The sequence below is a fragment of the Epinephelus moara genome, chromosome 18 (assembly GCF_006386435.1).
Source record: "Epinephelus moara isolate mb chromosome 18, YSFRI_EMoa_1.0, whole genome shotgun sequence".
NCBI lineage: Eukaryota > Metazoa > Chordata > Actinopteri > Perciformes > Serranidae > Epinephelus > Epinephelus moara.
In genome coordinates, this window is record NC_065523.1 from 15,764,994 (window position 1) to 15,782,905 (window position 17,912).

Below are 17,912 nucleotides of genomic sequence, written 5' to 3' on the forward strand. Positions count from 1 at the left end.
TGCAAGGCTGGGGAATAGAGATGAATGCCCAAAAGAAAAGCACACTTTTCTGCTTGGAAGGAGCAACACACCTATTTTTTAAACACTATAAAAGACTTGGATATCAACACGTTTTTCGATATGTGCAAATGTTGTAATGCCGACATTTACAAGAAGGTGGTTAGAGGAAGAAAGAGAGAGGCTGTGCTGTCCTACAGGTCCACCACCAGTAGGAAAAAATCCTATTTTGATGCAAAGAAGCAAAATGACAAATGGCTTCAGCTGTTCTCTTTTTCGATAGCCTATTTTGATGTGATAAGCAACATGTCAGAGCATGTTAATCAAAGTATGCACAGCTGCATGTAAACAGGAATATTAGTGGGATATTCATTTTTTCATTGGGCCTGTAAATAGCTTAGTATTGTCTTTTTTGGAATAAGGGACAAAATCGGACTATTTTGTGCATGTAAACATAACCACTGATACATAAAAGGGTTTATTTACTATCCAGCCATATTGTGCTTTAAGTTATAATCCTTAAGATTTTCATTAAATGCAGCCCCATTTTTTAGACTTCTTATGTTGGCACTTTTTCTACAACAACCAATCCATGTATTTACATTCAGTGATAAAGTGTCAGAAGTCCCCATCAAGAGATCACATGATCCCACCTGACAAAAGGAGGATAACACAAGGGGTGTTTCTCAAAGTCAAGGAAGGATCCTCAAATGGAGACTACGTCATCGAACCCAGCCAAAGGACTGTTCCAATATCAAGGAATTCCACAGAGGACTGAGTCCTTGTTTCAGAGAAATTCCAAGGATGCATGTGTGTATCCTCAGCAGGTATAAAATCCCCACAATGCTTTGCGAACAATTTGCTGGAAGTGAAGGCGGGGCCTCTTAAATGAAACCTGCGCCAGCGGAGCTCAGCAGGATTAAGATAAATATGTCAAAATACTGACAGAAACCTCATAATTTACACTTTCCAATGTGTCCACTGCCAAATAATGAGATTTTAAAAAATATAAAAGTTTTTAAATGAATCATTTACAGCAGAGATAGAGCACTAAGTGTCCACCCTTAAGTATAATCCAGAAATATATTTTGCCTAAAAGTCACATGACTCTGAAAACACTGGTTACATTTGTTGAAATTGTACAACATTAATAGAGAGTGCCACAATGATCACAGTACCCTGAAACCACCTCAGTCTGCTGAGGGTTCATGACAAACACCTAGGGAGACTTGTTAACCTGTTCCAATGTGTGTTCACTGAATGCTAGGAAGGACTCTTGCCTTGTCTCTGGAGGATCCTTCCTACTTATCCTAGAGACACCCAAGCACTCCTGTCTGAGAAGGACATGCCCCTCTCAGGTGCAATCACTTCACGTGAACAAGAAGCTATATATGCAGCCTAGCTTCAAACACACACAATGTATGTGTCACTGTGGTTAACGCAACTGGTAATCAAAATGCATCTAAAAAAAAGAAGACAACAGTCCTTTTTTCACTCTATTTGTCCGTCGATTAGTGTTAATTTTTGCAAGGGAGTAATGGAGGAAGTAGGAGCAGCCACCACAGTGAACACATCTCCAACTCCTCAGCAAGGTAATTAACTTGACTTTATTATGACCTGCTGTTGTGTGGAAAACCACTCACACTGTGTACAGCATGAAATCAGGTCACGGTTTTATTTTGATTGACTTCTTTAAAAAAACCACACACATGTGTTTGGCTGCACTGTAAACTGTTAACACCTGTAGCTTATCTGTTGTGTTTTAATGAAGGACCTTCTCAAGGAGTGTTTACTGTAGTATTAAACCATGATGGCTGTTATAAAGATAACAATAGGGGTCGCTAATTCTGAAATCAAGACAAAGCCAATAAGAATAAATCATCAGGGGTAATGCGTGAGACAAGTTCACTGACCTCAGGGGGAAATGCGTGTGCATGCCCTGAGGGTTAGACAGAGAGGAGGGCTGAAGCTGAGGGGTCACGACTGCTCCTGTGCTCCCATGCCAAACCAAAGAAAGGAGCTGTGATGAGATCCAGAGACAAACACACTGTGCCAGCCGAGGAAGCTGCTGCTGCTGCTCTCCCCTACGGCCTGCGCATACAATCACTAAGTCATTATCATTCTCAGAACAAACACGTTCTTTATGTAATCTTTATGTAAACGATCTGTCTTGAGGCTTCTTTAGGAGAGAGGCTCCATTCCCTCGACTCCTAAAAACAGCATTCAAGACGGTCTCGTGCAGCAGAGGCCCAAACCAATAATAAACAGAGAAGAGGAAAAAAAACAGAAACAGCGCAGAGTTATTTAAAGTTAGGCCTTAAGCATTTCTGTCAAGTGAATCTTTTTTTTTTTTTCTTTTTTTTTGTTTTAGACGTAGAGTCTCAAAGTGTTAGCCCGTAAGGCTATCATCAAGGCTACACTAGTAGCACGAGAGCATCTGTGCGCGCCTTTGGGCTTTTTCCTACCCATCACACCATGGTGGGCCATGGCTCTGATAATCCTGAGGCCTTGTGGCCATGGAAACCCACTCATGTATGAATGTTACTTTGTTTAAACATGACTCCAGGAGAGGAGGAAGAGGAAAGGACAGGACAGGACAGGGCTGTCCTGGGAGACACATCACGTGTTGGTGATGTAACAGGAAAGAGAAAGGCAAAAGGAGTAGCTGCATTTGTTGTTTTGTTGCCCAAAAAATATGAATAGAAAGCTGACAGGTTGTATGAGGGGGGATTTCCTCGATTCACTGGTAGTAAAGCATCAACAATGTCTGTATGACAATATAGCTGAACTATCTAAATCAATCACAATCAAATCAAACACTCTATAACACATGTGAACTGAAGAATCTAATAAGTCATAAATTTATGACTGAAGCTAACAATCGTTTCCATTATTAGATAATCTGCTTATTATTTCATCATTTCGATTTCATCCAGATTCAGTGAGCTTCTCTCTGCTCGTCTCTACCTTTTGCTCACACTATTCATGTAGCTGCTTGCACCTTCTCAAAAAAAGAAAGAGGATTTGCTGCTTTCCTCGGTTTCATATCACTGAGAATAATTTATACTTTGCAGTCTTTTCACTGTTGGTCAGATAAAAGATGAATATTTGCAGACACCACTTTCAGCTCTGAGAACTCGTGGTGGCCATCTGTTGTTTTTTATTGATGAAAATAAATTATCACTACATAATGAGAGAAATCGCTGTTTAAAATGTGAATGTGATTTACAAAGTAAAACAGTGATCAAGATAAATTTATTTCCATGGTAAATTAAGGCTGCAAAGATTGTTTTCCTTGTCAATTAAAGGCCCAGTGTGTAGGATTCATTGGGATCTATTTGCAAAAATTAAATATTATTATTATTATTAAGTATATATTTTATTTGTATAATCACCTGAAAAATAGAATTGTTGTTCTTTTATTAACCTAGAATGAGCTGTTTTATATCTACATAGGGGGTCATCATCTATGAAGATCACCATGTTGCACCACCATGTTTCTAAAATTGCCCAGAACAATCAAACCAAACAATGCTGTAGATATAAAGCCATGTGCATTTTCGCATTGGCCACCATAGTTAGCAAGTTAGCAGCTCCTACACAACAAGCTGGACAGAGTCAGAAAAACAGTGATTGTTAATGTAAGACTGCTTAATTCAGTGTTTTTACCTGTTTAAATCGAGTCAACTTGTTTTGGCAAGGAAGAGACCTCTGTGGATAATTCAGCTCACAGTAGAACCATCCTGAACTGCATAACAGAAGGAATCCTAACCAGGAGTTAAGCATTTGGAAGATGTTTCAGCTGGTTGCAATCTGCAATCCTCACCACTAGATGTCACTAAATCCCACAGACTGCTCCTTTAATCTGTCTATTATTGTCTTTATTAATCTTTTGTTGTCTTTGTCTATAAAACAAACCAAAAAAGTTTATTTTCTTTTATCCGACAGTTTGTCCAAAACCCAAAGATTCAAGTTTTCTTTCACATAACACAAAAAAAGACATCAGATCCTCACAGTTATGAGGCTGGAATCAGTGAATGTTTGACAGTTTTTGCTTGAAAATTATATAAATTGATTCAGCTCATTATTTAGTCATGTGCTATCCTTCAACAAGTACCACATTGTTTTGGATAAAACTTTCGTAAAGATAAAATCATTGGATATTCAAGGACAGATCGACCTTCTGTTATTACTGAACCATCTTTAAGAAAAGTATCACTTGTAAGAGCAATAAACCATTTTTGTTGATTTTTAAAAACCTAAATGTTACCTTAACTCTGCCTGTAATACATCCTAAAAACCTACTCTAATGATTCCTAAGGCTCCAGTTAGATCTAGTCAAAGGTATGAGGATTCCATAAGAGGCTGTGTAAACACTGAACATGACCCCGGAGCATCTTTGTGTCTGGAGGAACATGTTGTATATGGAACAGCAGCTAAAAATAACTCTGTGCTAGCTTGTCTCTTTCAAGCTTTTATTAGTGCCCCTGCTTGTATTTGTTTAATTGAGTGAAATTTTTCCCTAAGACATTTAAAGAGCCACCATGCTGCTGGTTCACATGGCCTGAATAGTTTCAAAACACTGCACGTCCAAGAAAGAGAGTAGAAAGCTACTGAAGTTTACATGCTAACATGATTTTATTAACAATGGTGGAAATAAAAGTAACAAATGCTAATTAATAATATCATTGTGAGGGTCTTAAAAACAACAAATTCCTTTGTGTGCTAGAAAACAAAATGCTCTCACTTGTATGCATTTATCATGAGGTGAATAATAAGCTCTGTGACACAGTGGAGGCTGTGACCCTTTGCAGTGGCAAGCAGTGGCAATGGATGGGTGGAGGGTCTGCAACAGCTGACACAGCACTGATGAAATGGGAGTAATATGAGCATTTGGACATTTTTACAGTGACTCATGGCAACAAAAATATCCCCCCAAAAATGTCTCCTTTCCAGAATTACATTTTGTGCTCAACTACTTTGGGTTTTCTCTCCTCTGTGGTCAAGCTTTCCTCACATTTCTGCTTGTTCCTGTGCACTAGTTGTTTTTTTGTGTGTGTGCCTCAGTGCGTGGCGGAGTGTGGCAGCAAGGCAGTGACAGGGTGTCGGCCGTGGTCCGTGAACCTGGCTGCTCTGTTGTTCCGCCAGTGACAGAGAGCGAGTGGGACGTCGCCCGACCATGGCTGCCCCAGCTGGGCCAATCAGGCATGAGCGCTCGTGGCCGGATCAGCGCACGCCTTCCGCCATGTGCAGCTCTGTGGCACAGATCCCCGTATGGATTCTAATATGTTCTCCACAGTGTCATCCGCACTCTGCTGATCACTCCTGTGTGTGCTTGCTCAGATAATGAAGGTGACTTTGTGTGTTTAATGAAATCTCTGCAGCCTCCTCCACTGCACCTGTGCTGATAGTGTTTCAAAGGATTACTCAGAGTCACATGGCTCAACACTGTGAGGTTGTTAAAAACTTTTGACTGCTATGGGTTTCTGAAAGTTGAAACCAGTAAATGTATGTGGGGCCTGAAGCTGATTTTATTATATCACCTTAAAAATATCTCAAGTATCACACGTAATAAGGGCTTCCCCCAGGATGTTGTTCTTACCAGGCTGGGAAAGTCTGTTAAACGTCATTTCAACCTTTATGACATCAAACCCCATCAACTTCAGTCAAAGTTAGCAGCTTTGGCGAGTTGACCAACTGCAAGATCTGCTAAATCTCTGAGATTAGGTTTATAAAGTAACAAATGTTACAGATAAAACAGCCCAACATTTAAAAGGTGGTTTAAGGTGTTTTTTCCCCATGTTTTTGCATGTAAATGATTAATGGGAACAACAAATTTTTAAAAGTGGTTCAGTACTTACTGAACGGGCTGCAGCCTGTGAAAGCACTCAGGGTTTCTCCAAACCCACCAGACTCCAAAACTAAAACTAAAACACACTCCATTCAAAGTCGACAGAAACAAAATAAAACTCACTGTTCCAGCTCTGGGTTGGTTAACTGAAACCCTTAATTCACCCAGTTGGATGTGATATGGACGTAGCTACTGTGATGTCACCCATTGGTTTGTGGACTCCTGTTGAGTTCAACGTTTTCGCCGTCACCATCTTGGATTTCTGGAGCCAGAAGTGACCATATTTGAATGAGAGGGTGGAGCTGTGGAGGAGCGAGGGGTGGATCTGACTCAGACTGTGGTGACGTCTCGCAGACAGTCAATCAAAGCAACCCCACCCTTAATCATGCGTAACTTTAAGCCTTAATGACATGGGAGAGTTATGTAAAAATTCACCCCTTACAGTTGTCATGAATGGGGAAATTAGCAATTGAGACCAGCCCCTTTTTTTCTATCAGACTGTAAACATGTTTATTTCTGCTGTAAAGTTGGGCATTTTAACATGGAGGTCTGTGGGGACTGACCCGCTCTTGGAGCCAGCCTCAAGTGGCCATTCGAGGAACTGCAGTTTTGGGCACTTTTGCATTTTGTGGCTTCATTTTTCAGCCCCAGTGAAAAATATGCTGCCTCTATACACACTAAAATAGTATTCATTTAAATGGAGTTTAGTGACTTTGAGGGTGCACATATGCCCTGAGTGGTTACACTGTAGCCTGTTTTCATGGGTGCTGGTTGCAGCCCTGTCACTCAATACTGGACCAAAAAACAAACAAACAAACAAAACTGTTGTTCACATTAGTGACTTGGACACAAAAACATGGGAAAAAAAGAAAAAGGTCTGGGTTGAAAAATACCAAAGTTACCCCTCAAGTTAGTCCTCTTTTGACCAGCTACAAAATTAAAATACTGCTTATATGTTAATGCATCGGCAATAATAATCCAAAAAATATAATACGTAATAATATATTATTCACAGGGGCTATTCTGCAGCATAATATGCAGATGTACATTTACTTATATAAGATTTTCAATACAGGACTTCTGCTTGTAATGCAGTGATTTTCTCTTTGGTCTTGAAGGAACCTCTGTGATACTATGTGTGAAAATATATATATCTTTAAGTTTTACCGATGTAGCTGTTGACTCCTAGACGATAATTATAAAATACTTAACCTGAGACACGAGACTTGCAGTCTGCACAAGAAGTGATGTGTTTCTTGTTTATGTTAAGCAGAGCAGTTCCGATTGTTTATTGTCTAATGTCATTTAAGGTGCAACAGACTGCAGCTGCAAATGTGGACCTTCTTTTCATCTGCTGCTGCCGACAAGTTAGTGTGTAACACAATGATTCAAAGGCACTATTTGTATCTAAATGTACACTAAAGTGTAGCAACATCAAACAAAATTTACAAGTGAAATATACACCTGTATATTTGTGTTTTTGTGGTGATATATGTATATATACCTGTGATTCATGGACTCAGTAAATACAGATTTGGCCTTAAACCATATGACGTGAGCCGCACTGCCGAACTGATATTCTGAATAAATCCAAGTTAGGAATACACTTAACCTACTCTGACAACACGAGATAAAAGTGAAACAACAGGTATGAGTCACATGAGCATAGTCAGCTGTGTAGGGGCCCAAATGTTACCTCACCACTACTGAAGCCAGAAATGTGACTAAAAACAGAGAGGAAGGTTGTGTCATTGGAGACGGACAGTGAATGAAAGGCATCTCTCTGGCTTCACTCCTGTCACGTTGTGACTCCGCCCCTCCTGTGACCCGAGGGAAGTGGCATAAGACCTGTCACCCTGAATCACAGCCCGGCCCACGACAGCCAAGCTCATATGTAAATGTGTCAGCATGCGCAGATTCATGAGTATGACATATCAGTTTGAATATGCATGTTCAACACTGACTGGAGCGTAAACATCACTGTATGTGCTGGGCTCAGTGCATCTGTGTGTATTTGTGTGTGGGTTTCCAGGCACACACTATGTATGTCTGAGCTGATCCTGGTATGTTATAGTGACATTCCCGGTGGGAAGGAAACTCACGACTGTTTTCATTTGCTAGACTGCCCATATCTCTTCATGAGTACAGGCTGGGTTAAAGTGACATCTGATTTCATCCACACTCAGTGGGGTTCTCTCTGTCTGTCTCCATCTTTTTCTCTTACTGAACACGTCTCTGCTGCTTACACCTCCTCCAAATGAGGATTTATTCTTTTCCTCTATTTCACATCATTGTAGATTATGCATACTTTTTTAGTTTGTTGGCTGTTAGTCAGACAAAATAGGCAATATCACTCTGGGAACACATAATGAGATTTTGCCTGCCTTTTGTCTTTAAAGGTCCACATTGTAGGATTTAGGGGCATCTATTGTATTTGCAGTAGGGATGCACCGATCCGATATCTGGATCGAATATCGGCCCCGATATCATCATAATAGATGGATCAGGTATCGGAAAATGCAACCTATACCTGAGGCGATCCTTTCCCTTTAAATCTATTGTGACGTGAGCTACGTCATACGTCATGGAGCGAAGGAGAGAATCTGCTGTGTGGAGGTATTTCACACTATTTCAACTGCTGTTGCACAATTATTTATTTTTGTTACAAATAAACAGTTCATCATTGCATTAATCTGTTTCATCTTGTTTCATTTTATCTTAGGAAAGAACTGTGCAGTCATCAATGCCTGATGCCTCTAGTCTTTTCTGTTCTACATGTAAAGGTATATAGCTTTTTAGGTCAACCATGGCATCGGATCGGTATCGGGTATCGGCTGATACTCAAAGCCACAGCGTGGGGATCGGTATCGAAACTGAAAAAGCTGGACCGGTGCATCTCTAATCTGCAGACATGGTATGTAATATTCATAACTATGTTTTCATTAGTTTATAATTACCTGAAAAAAATAATCATTTTATTACCTTAGAACGAGTTGTATATCTATATACAGAGCGCGTCCTCTCCCATAGCGTCCGTCATTCTGTTCCTATAATACCCCAGAGTGGACAAATAACACACTGGCTCTAGAAAGGGCCGTTCGCGTTTTTGTGTCGGCCACCATAGTTCTACTACAGGCTTGGCACACAGGTGATATTTCAGTTCTGCAACATCACCACTAGATGGCACTAAGTCCTACACACTGGACCTTTAATGTAAAAGAAGTTATCAGACTGTAGTGAAAATTACAGTTAGCTGGAGCTCCAATGTGATCATTTCACTCATTGCACAAGCTCACATAGCAGCATCCAACATCCAATGCTGAGCTGTTATACAGTCCCAACAATCTCACACCCACACCGAAACTGTTTGACTCTGACGTTAAACATGTTAATAACAGTTAACTGATGTTAGCTGTGTGATGCTAACAGGAGCTCAAATTCCTGCAGCAGTTTTCTTAAGATAAACAAAGAGAGCAAGAGAGAAAAGACGGGGCAAGGAGGGGCTGAGTGAAACAATACGTTGCACACAGCTCTACAATAAAATAAGATTTTACCCATTTCTAAATAGTTAAGATTTGTGGTAAGGTTGCAGTGATTGGACAAAATCGAAAGGTCATGCAGAAGTCTCAGGGATTGGCTGAATTTGTATTAATTATTGTGACCGCAGCATTGTGGATGTTCTACATTACAGGGGCACTGGTCCCCCCTGCCTCTCCTTAGAACCACCATTGCAAATAGAACAATACATAATGGAGGTATACTGCACTGCTTTTGCAATGTGGACACATGTTGCTCCAGTATTAATATGCAGCAGTAGTGCTACATGGATGACATGAATCATGGTGGTCAGGATTCCCATTGTTTGACAAAATGAGATGGTTCTCTTCCATTTTTTTTTTTTTTGCAAATTAAGGACTCAGAGATCTGTTGTGGCATCACGGCAACACGTGCACCGCCACAACTGGAAACACGCCTGTTTAGTAAAGGGTTGGGGCCGACTGCGAGGCTCGTTTTCCCGAGGAGTCATCATGAGTCACAGAGAGCACGACACAACCCTCCGCTGCTCGTCCTTGTCTAATATTTGGAATCTCCCCTAAAATATCAGCCGTTTTGGACACAAAGCATGCTCTGCTGTACTCCTAAGACTTGTTATCGGGTACATAACTGATTCATCAATATCACGTCGGCTGACTAAGTTAGTGAAATACATGAATGTCTAAATCTTTATAATTTATGGCTCACACGTGATGATTTTAATTTCTAAATTTAATGACAATTTAATTACATTTTTAATCTTCACAATTATTTTAAGACTCGCCAATTATTTTCATACCAACGTTTCAGAACAAATTTCACTACATTCGCTCAATCAAAAATGAAACTATTCTCCCAGAAAATTACCATTTGCTCATTAGAGATAGAGTTCCATCACATCATCCAGATCCACAAATTACATCTACACTGTACTTTCACATGGCCCAATCAGTACAGCTGAACCAAGCAGGGGAGACTACACTTGGGGAGTAAAAGTGGGTGCATTGGATGACCTCTAACAATAATCACTTGGTAATTACAAAGAGAGCAAAGCCCCTTCCCTCTGCTCTTACTTTAATATCATCTACAGGAACTGGCAACCAGAAAGTACACAGTGTCAAGCAGAGGGAATCCAGACTCGTTGGCAGGCATAAAGACACAGTTTTCCCTCTGTGTGCTGCACTCTGAGGATTAAGGCTGGCAGTGTGCTCACGTCTGCTAAACAAGATATAGACATAATACCTTGATATTTCATGTTGCACAAAGCCAGTTAGGGAAGGCTACAGCGGTGAAGGATCTCCCATTATCTCTGCATATTTCTCAGCTCATCCACAACACTGTGGTCACCAATCACTCACATAGACTTTTTTTCTCTATTGCCGGTACAACATGTTGACTGTTTGTGCTGCAAAGCACCTGCTCCTCATATACAAGTGGGTATGTTTTTGATGTAGTGGCTAAAAGCATAAAATTTACCTCTTACTGTACTGGCTCCACATCACACATTCTGAAGGGAAGAATTGGGAAAAACAGGAAGTGAATTACTCCAATTATTCAAAATAGCTGCCTATAAAGCATATAATTGACTTAAACAGATCCTGCAGACATTTCACTAGACAATTATGATAATTGTAAATGACTGATTTAATTGCGAGTGATTAACATAAAAAATAACATTAGAATAACAGCATAGAGGTGGAGAATTTGATACACATAATGCTCTGGTGATATTTGGAGATTAGAGGGATGTTAATGGTGGAAATGAGGCAATTTAGGATTCAAAACTATGATCTATGACTGATGGTGGTGAATATTGTGTGTTACTGTATTATGTAGCACATCTGGCTGAGAGTGGTTGGAGCCCTCGTGTTGATGTTACCTTGACTGGTTGGGAACAAACACTACAGTTTAATGTGACATTAAACATGAGATCAGTTTTGCAATTCTCTATTCCTGTGTCAATGGAAACCCCTTTTATTTGTATTTATTTGTAGTTAAATGCAGGCTGAAACTATACTGTGTGCAAAAGCCTTGAGCAATTGCAAGCAGATCCACTGAGCTTTTAATTTAATACACCATTATTGATTGCAACCCCCCAGGAGTATTATGCTTGCTTTTAACTGTGAATTGAAAGAGGAACGGAATAATAAATCCAACAGTATATGGCAACATTGATTTTCCTTTTATCATAAGACATTAAGAATTCAATGGTATGGTATTTAAGCGTAAAGCTCTGCAGTGAGCTGTGCATCAGGCCTTGACTCATTAAAATACTTAAATGTCAACAAAGGAACCAAATTTCATTATGATATGAAATTACTGAAGGTTTTTAAAATGTGCTTTGCAGTGCTGTGGTGTAAATATGTAAATTTACTCAAGTATATTGTACTTGAACACAAAGTTTTTGGTACTTGTAATTCCATTTCATGCTACGCTTCAGATGGAATATTGTAGTTTTTACTCCACTACATTTACTTGACAGCTTTAGTTAAGATCAAGATTTTATGAACAAAACATGTGATAAAACACATTTTAATAAAATATGGTGGGGTAAGAGATTAAACTACCCAACAGTATGTAAAAATCGCTCAAATTAGCTTCACTTTTACCAACTACAGCAGTTAAATGTACACATCAATGCATGATAAAAAACAATCCACTGGTATACTAAAGGTATAACAAATACAGGGTGCATTTTTCTATTGATATACTTTAATTTCACTGATAAGACAGCTATATTTTTATCAGTGTGAAATTTTCTATGCAGGCCTTGTAAACAATGGAGTACTATTGTGCTTCACAACTTGAGATGATACTTTTATCATGCAATCTGTAAGTCAAGACAGCACTTTGCTGCATGGTTGATAGCCAGCATTGTCCGTGTTGCTATTCACAACTTATCAAAGAGCCATTTTTGTGCGCCTTTTCTTGGACATTCATTTGAAGAGCTGCAAAATGTTCTGATTTTATTGGATATACTGTAAATCAAGCAGCCAGCTAAGAGGCTATGTAGCATTTCTCAGACTTTTCTAGGACGTCTTCTGATCATTTAATAAACATCCATGCACAATTTATCACTTATATCTGCCAAGTCATGGCTTTTTTGGTAGCAGGAGTGTTTCTCTCCAAGAGTGTAATAATACAGAAAAATGCTGTATGTGTTAAATGAAAAGAGGACAGGAGCACACTGGTCATGATACTAACTGAAGTGATGGGGCATTTCCTCGCTGCCACACAGAATCTGCTCCTCATCCCTCTCTCTCTGTGCTGGAGTGCACAGGGGTCGACTTCCCCTTCTCCCATATTGGCACAAGTTCCTCCTCCAATCCACAGGGAGTGAGATAATGGTCTCAGGGGGGGTGCAGGGCTAACAAGGTGGGAGGGGTGTTGGGCGACAGAGATGGACTGCCTCGCAGAAATAATTTCACATACAGAAAATGTTGATTGCAAGGCTGTGAAATGCCAAAAGCGCACTTACTGGATGGAAATATAGAAGAAGGAATGGAGGGCAAATTGAGGTAGATATGCTTCTACTGGCAGCTTACCAAAAAATAAATTCTGAATAAATGCATAGCATCCATATGCTATGTAGAAAGCAAGCATCATTCATGAGCACTAAGCTCTTTCGGTTGGCAACATCCCAAATCCATCACAATGTCTTAACATATAGGAGGATTTTCTGAAGCACAGGGGAGAAACTCATTATGGTGGCTCATATTTGAGCCATTGCTGCTGTGGCGTTGACAAATGCTCCACACGGAAACCAATGTGGCATATTTCAAAGGCATCCAGCGGCACAATGAAACGGTTTCTCATTGTGGTGAATAATGCCAGGAGCTGACTGCTCCCCAGGTTAACTGCTGAGTGGTGGGAGTGTTGCTTTTGATATATTGACTTAAAAAATGATGAGATAATCACTGAAACGGGGGATCTGTGCACAGAGAGGCTGTCAAAGCAGCTGTAAGCACATTCTGTTGGAAGAGAGGTAAAAGAGAGCTAGTGCACCATGGGTAACGGCACCATCATAGATAATATCATGTTTTTATATGCAGAGTTGCAAATTATGTTACGCTTAATTGTGCGATTATTGAGAGTAATTGTTGGAAATGTGGTGTTGTGGTGATCTTTTGCAACTATTTAGTCACGATAATGTATTAAGCAGAAAATATGTTTAATTATAATAAGCACTGCAGCTGCAATTAGCACTTTTATTATTTCAAATAATTCAGATCTATAGGTTTTGATAATGTGAGCCTGCATAATGTTACAGCACTGTTCAATACAAATCACCACAAAACAAAAAACGCATTGTAGGCAAAGCTTTTCAACACTTGTGAAACATATCCATTATTAATGAATCTCAAGAGTTTGCCAATAACGTCATTATAAAGTCTGCATGTACTTCCACTAATTTGAACAGCTCCTGCAGGATTTAACCAGATCCCGAGGAGAATCCCTGCACCGCCCATCTACACCATGTTCCTGCTGAAAATGATTTGAGAACAAAAGATTATGAGACACTGTGTTTCAGTGTCTGGACGTAATTGCTTTTTTTACGGCTACAATTGCATTTGATTTGAAGCTGACGGGCGGCAATATGGACTTCAAATTAGCAGCTTATGTCAATTAAACGCGCCGGTCGCAGCAGCTTCACAAAAGCACGTTTGTACAGTGAAGTTGCTCTCTTGTTGCTCACAGCTTGGCCTTGACCAACGTGTTACACTCGCAAAATAATAATAAAAAAAACAGGGAAAATCCAGTGCAAATTAAAACAGAACAGAACCACAAAGATGCAAGCATTGTCTGTGCGTTATGGTGCCAAATGGTGCGTCCATGACCCCCCAACATCCACCCTCACCTTCCATTGGGTTAGAAATAAGCCACACAATGAACAAAGATGAGAATTATTACATTACTGGGAATTATTAGAGAAATTCTTACCGCTATGCGAGTCTGTGAAGATGCTTTAAGATGTAAGATGATTCTGTTTTGGGGAGGGGAAGGTCGTTTTGGACTTGGTGAGGTCCAAACTTGAATCCCGCCGTTGATTATCTGCTCCACTTCTCGGGAGGGAACCAGCAGGGTGTTTCACTGATGTCTTTTTATCTTATAGCATCACTACGAGATGTGTAAGCATTCTTTGTCCATGCCAGCCACCCTACTCTGTCTTCAGTCGAGCTACGTCGATTGAACTATGTGGTCTGCTGCGTAAAACCGGTGCCAAAATTCCTGCGGGCCCATTCCGTTACAGCGATGCTAGACAATAGTCTGTTCATTTTGGCACGGGCTGAACCTTCTCCGCTGCCAAGAGCAGTTGCGTCGGCTAATTACAACCAAATCTTGAGAGCTAGTGTGCTCATATCTGTGTGACTAGCTCGAGAATTTGGTAATAAATATCGCTCACATGTGCCAGTTGGCTCCGGTATTGTCTTTCGGGTCCCTCATCTTTCCTTCTTCGCAGGAGGAGTGGACAGTGGAGTTGCCGATCTGTTGATCGCTGGAGGTCCACCTACATCCAGCGGTGTCTCGTATTTATCGGGACCGGGCTTTTCCGCCGTGTGCCACATACAGTCTGACACTGGCTGAACGGGGGTCTCGTTGAGTGACAGCTGGATTCTCTGACTGAAAGCGTGGCGACCCGTCTTTGCAGGGGAGCAGTAAAGCAGGATGTTGCGCGTACGCGTCTTTGACAGTGCGCGCACCCGACAGGTCACACATCCTGGGTCCACAAACATCTGCCTTAAAAAAAAAAAAAGGGCGAATAAGCCAATTTACAAACCCGTCACTTTGTGTTTATGTGATGCAGCCTCACAGAAATCACGATAATATTCTCAGAGTATTCTGTTGTGTCTGTTTATAATCGCATAATCATGTGTGAGGTATTTGTAATGGCTGAGTAGCCTTTTAAATCACAATCTCTGTCGGCCAATATTTGTATAGTAGGTTATGTAAAATGTAGGATTACTATAATTTTGTGGTAATTTCACATTTGCCTGATTTGTCTGTGGTACAGCAGGGGCGTAGGTTTTGTTTCAGCATTGGGGGGGCACTTACTACATGAGGGGTCCTCCGCCAAAATCTTTTAGCATCAAATACTTAATGTCCTGCATTCTGGTGAGCGTTTACACACCAATTTGTGCATTTTTTGCATCCATGTATAATGTAAATATCTTTAATTTTGTCCAAATGAAAGTCCTCTGCTACTTTCATGTCAGGCTGGTCTTATGCACTGATGAACATACATATTTGGAAAGGCTGCGATCACGTGACCAATGCACTGATAGGAGTAAAGGAGGGCGCAGTGTTGTAAGGAAGCAGGTTGGGGTGGTGGATGGGTCACAAATCACGGGACTTGTGTTTGAAACATATGAATTTTGAGTCACTTTAAAGGAAGCTCTTGTCATGTTTCTTCCCCTAAACCTAACCATATTAACTAACCTAACCTCCATAACTTTACGTTAAGTATGTAACGCCATTCATGGGGTGCAAATTTGTAGGATATCCTTGTGTGTGCATTTCTGTAGGATATCCAACACATTTTCACTCCGACCTTGTAACATATTGACAAGCTGGGTCATGGACTTTCCACGTCCACATACGACGTGCAAGGTACCCTGCGTTCGTTGGTTGTTGACGTTCTGGGACATTGTGTCAAGTTCTGCCTGTTACATGCATTGTCTTCTTTGAAGATACACTTTTGTTTTCACAGTAAATTTAACGTTTACATACAGTCTCTTTCAAAATAAACACACTACGTCAGTACAACACCGTGAATTGATTTTTTTTTATCAACAACAAAAACACGTGGCTGGCTTCAGGAAAAAAGACCAAACTGTTTGGCTTTATAATCTTATGGTACGCAAACACCGCTCTTGGGTGAAAGTCAGTGTTTGCTGGACCCACCCACCCCACTTGGACATTCGCTGCCTTATCTTTCATCCTTGTCCCGCCGTCGCTGACACTGCCGGTATAACGGCAACCAGCCGCGTATCATACCGACGTTAAAGGACGCCTTTTTAAGTTGGTTTCTGACGCTGCAAGTCACTGCCTAAGCACCGGATTACGGCGATGTTGGAGTGAGACCAGGCTCGTATACCATATAAATCATTTAAGGATATGTTGTTTATGTTTATATAAGAAGAGACAAATGCGTATGTTCTAAATGTTGAGGGGGACGTGCCCCCTCCGTCCCACCTGGGATCTACGTCTATGCAGTTTATAATGGCATAATCGTACTTGATGGAATTTTTTAACTGCTCACATGTCATTTTATTTTGATAATGAATATTTGAATAGTATTACTTAAATGTAGGATTTGTGTATTCGGTATGTAGTGCACAAAGCATAATTGGAAATGAGATAAAAAGCAAAGTCTATGTAAATAAAAATGAAAAAATTACAATAAAATTTTAAAAAAGCATTATAAGTTACAGTGCAGTCAAAGGTAAGCAAAATGCAAAGTTGTAACATAACAGACTCTTCTCTTAACAGGACTGGGTTTGGTCTGTTTGTGGTGGACCCCAAAGATGCAGCACTGGGACCATAGCTGTTCTTCTGGAGCCCACAGAGTTTGAATAAAGTGTAGATTTAGATGAGTTTAACTCACTGGATGGAAAACAAAGTGACACAATCCGACAGCCCACCACCAGGCCGCAAACCATATTCCAAGGAAATGACCGAAGCACACAGGATGGATGATGTCTGTGATTCCACACAGTCACACGGGTTTCCTGCTGACAAATTAGTGGAAATGATTTGGATGGTTTCAAGGTGCTTTACCATTTGTCACTGTGTGAGGGCCCGCATCTTGGGTCAATCTGCTGTTGTGGAAGGCCCCGAGCACAGGAACACATATGGCTCATTTGGCAAATTGAAACAGCTAGTTGCTTTGAGTTTGCAGCTTGATTGTTTGCTCACAAATTCGCCCTCCACCCCCTCCCTCTATTCTGCAGGCCTCTCAGGCACCGTGCATGTGCAGCCTTAATCAGTGTGTGCAGCTAAATGCTGAGATGGATTGACTTCTGGATCCTCTGATCTTTGTGATTAGAGAATGATTCAGTATTGTGGGTCCTTCAGGGGCCCTAGGGTGCAGTAGTCACACAGTCATGTGCGCGTGTTTTTTTTTTTTTTTTTGTGCAAGTCTGCTCACGGCTCCGACCTTGCCGGACCTCAGATTGTCACTGACCTGCTGGGCAGTGATGGCGCCCTCCTGTGTTTCTGCAGGATAAGCTACATTTGACTGTTCAAGAGGGAGATGTCAGAACACATGAAGCTCTTTGGTAAATGAAGAAAGCAAAGATATATTCAGGGCCACATTTAGAAAAGTTTTGGAAGGGCACTCAAAAAAACTTGTACTCTTGGTCAGTCTTCATTTTGGGGAATAATGAAATCAGAGAAACTGTTGGTACAGCACACATGCACGGACAAAGAGGTACCAAAAACTTAAAGTAACAGAGCAATGATTCAGCCTTAGATAGTGTATTCCACACATCACACAGATGAGTTTAACATGGGAGCCTAACCACCTTCA

At 40.7% G+C, this 17,912-nt stretch overlaps 1 protein-coding gene across 3 annotated transcripts in view; it reads right to left on the reverse strand.

Annotated features, from left to right (window-relative positions):
- The window catches only part of gjc1 (gap junction protein gamma 1), a 57,702-nt gene extending 42,616 nt beyond the window's left edge, over positions 1–15,086 (reverse strand). The window contains exons 1-2 of one of the 3 annotated variants that reach the window (XM_050068293.1): positions 14,324–15,086; positions 10,859–10,889 (exon numbers count right to left, since the gene is read on the reverse strand). The gene's annotated coding sequence lies outside the window, so the exon portion shown is untranslated. Of the gene's footprint in view, positions 1–10,858 lie in introns of all 3 variants that reach the window. The other 2 variants (XM_050068294.1, XM_050068295.1) reach the window with 2 other exon arrangements.
- Positions 15,087–17,912: the final 2,826 nt, after the last annotated feature.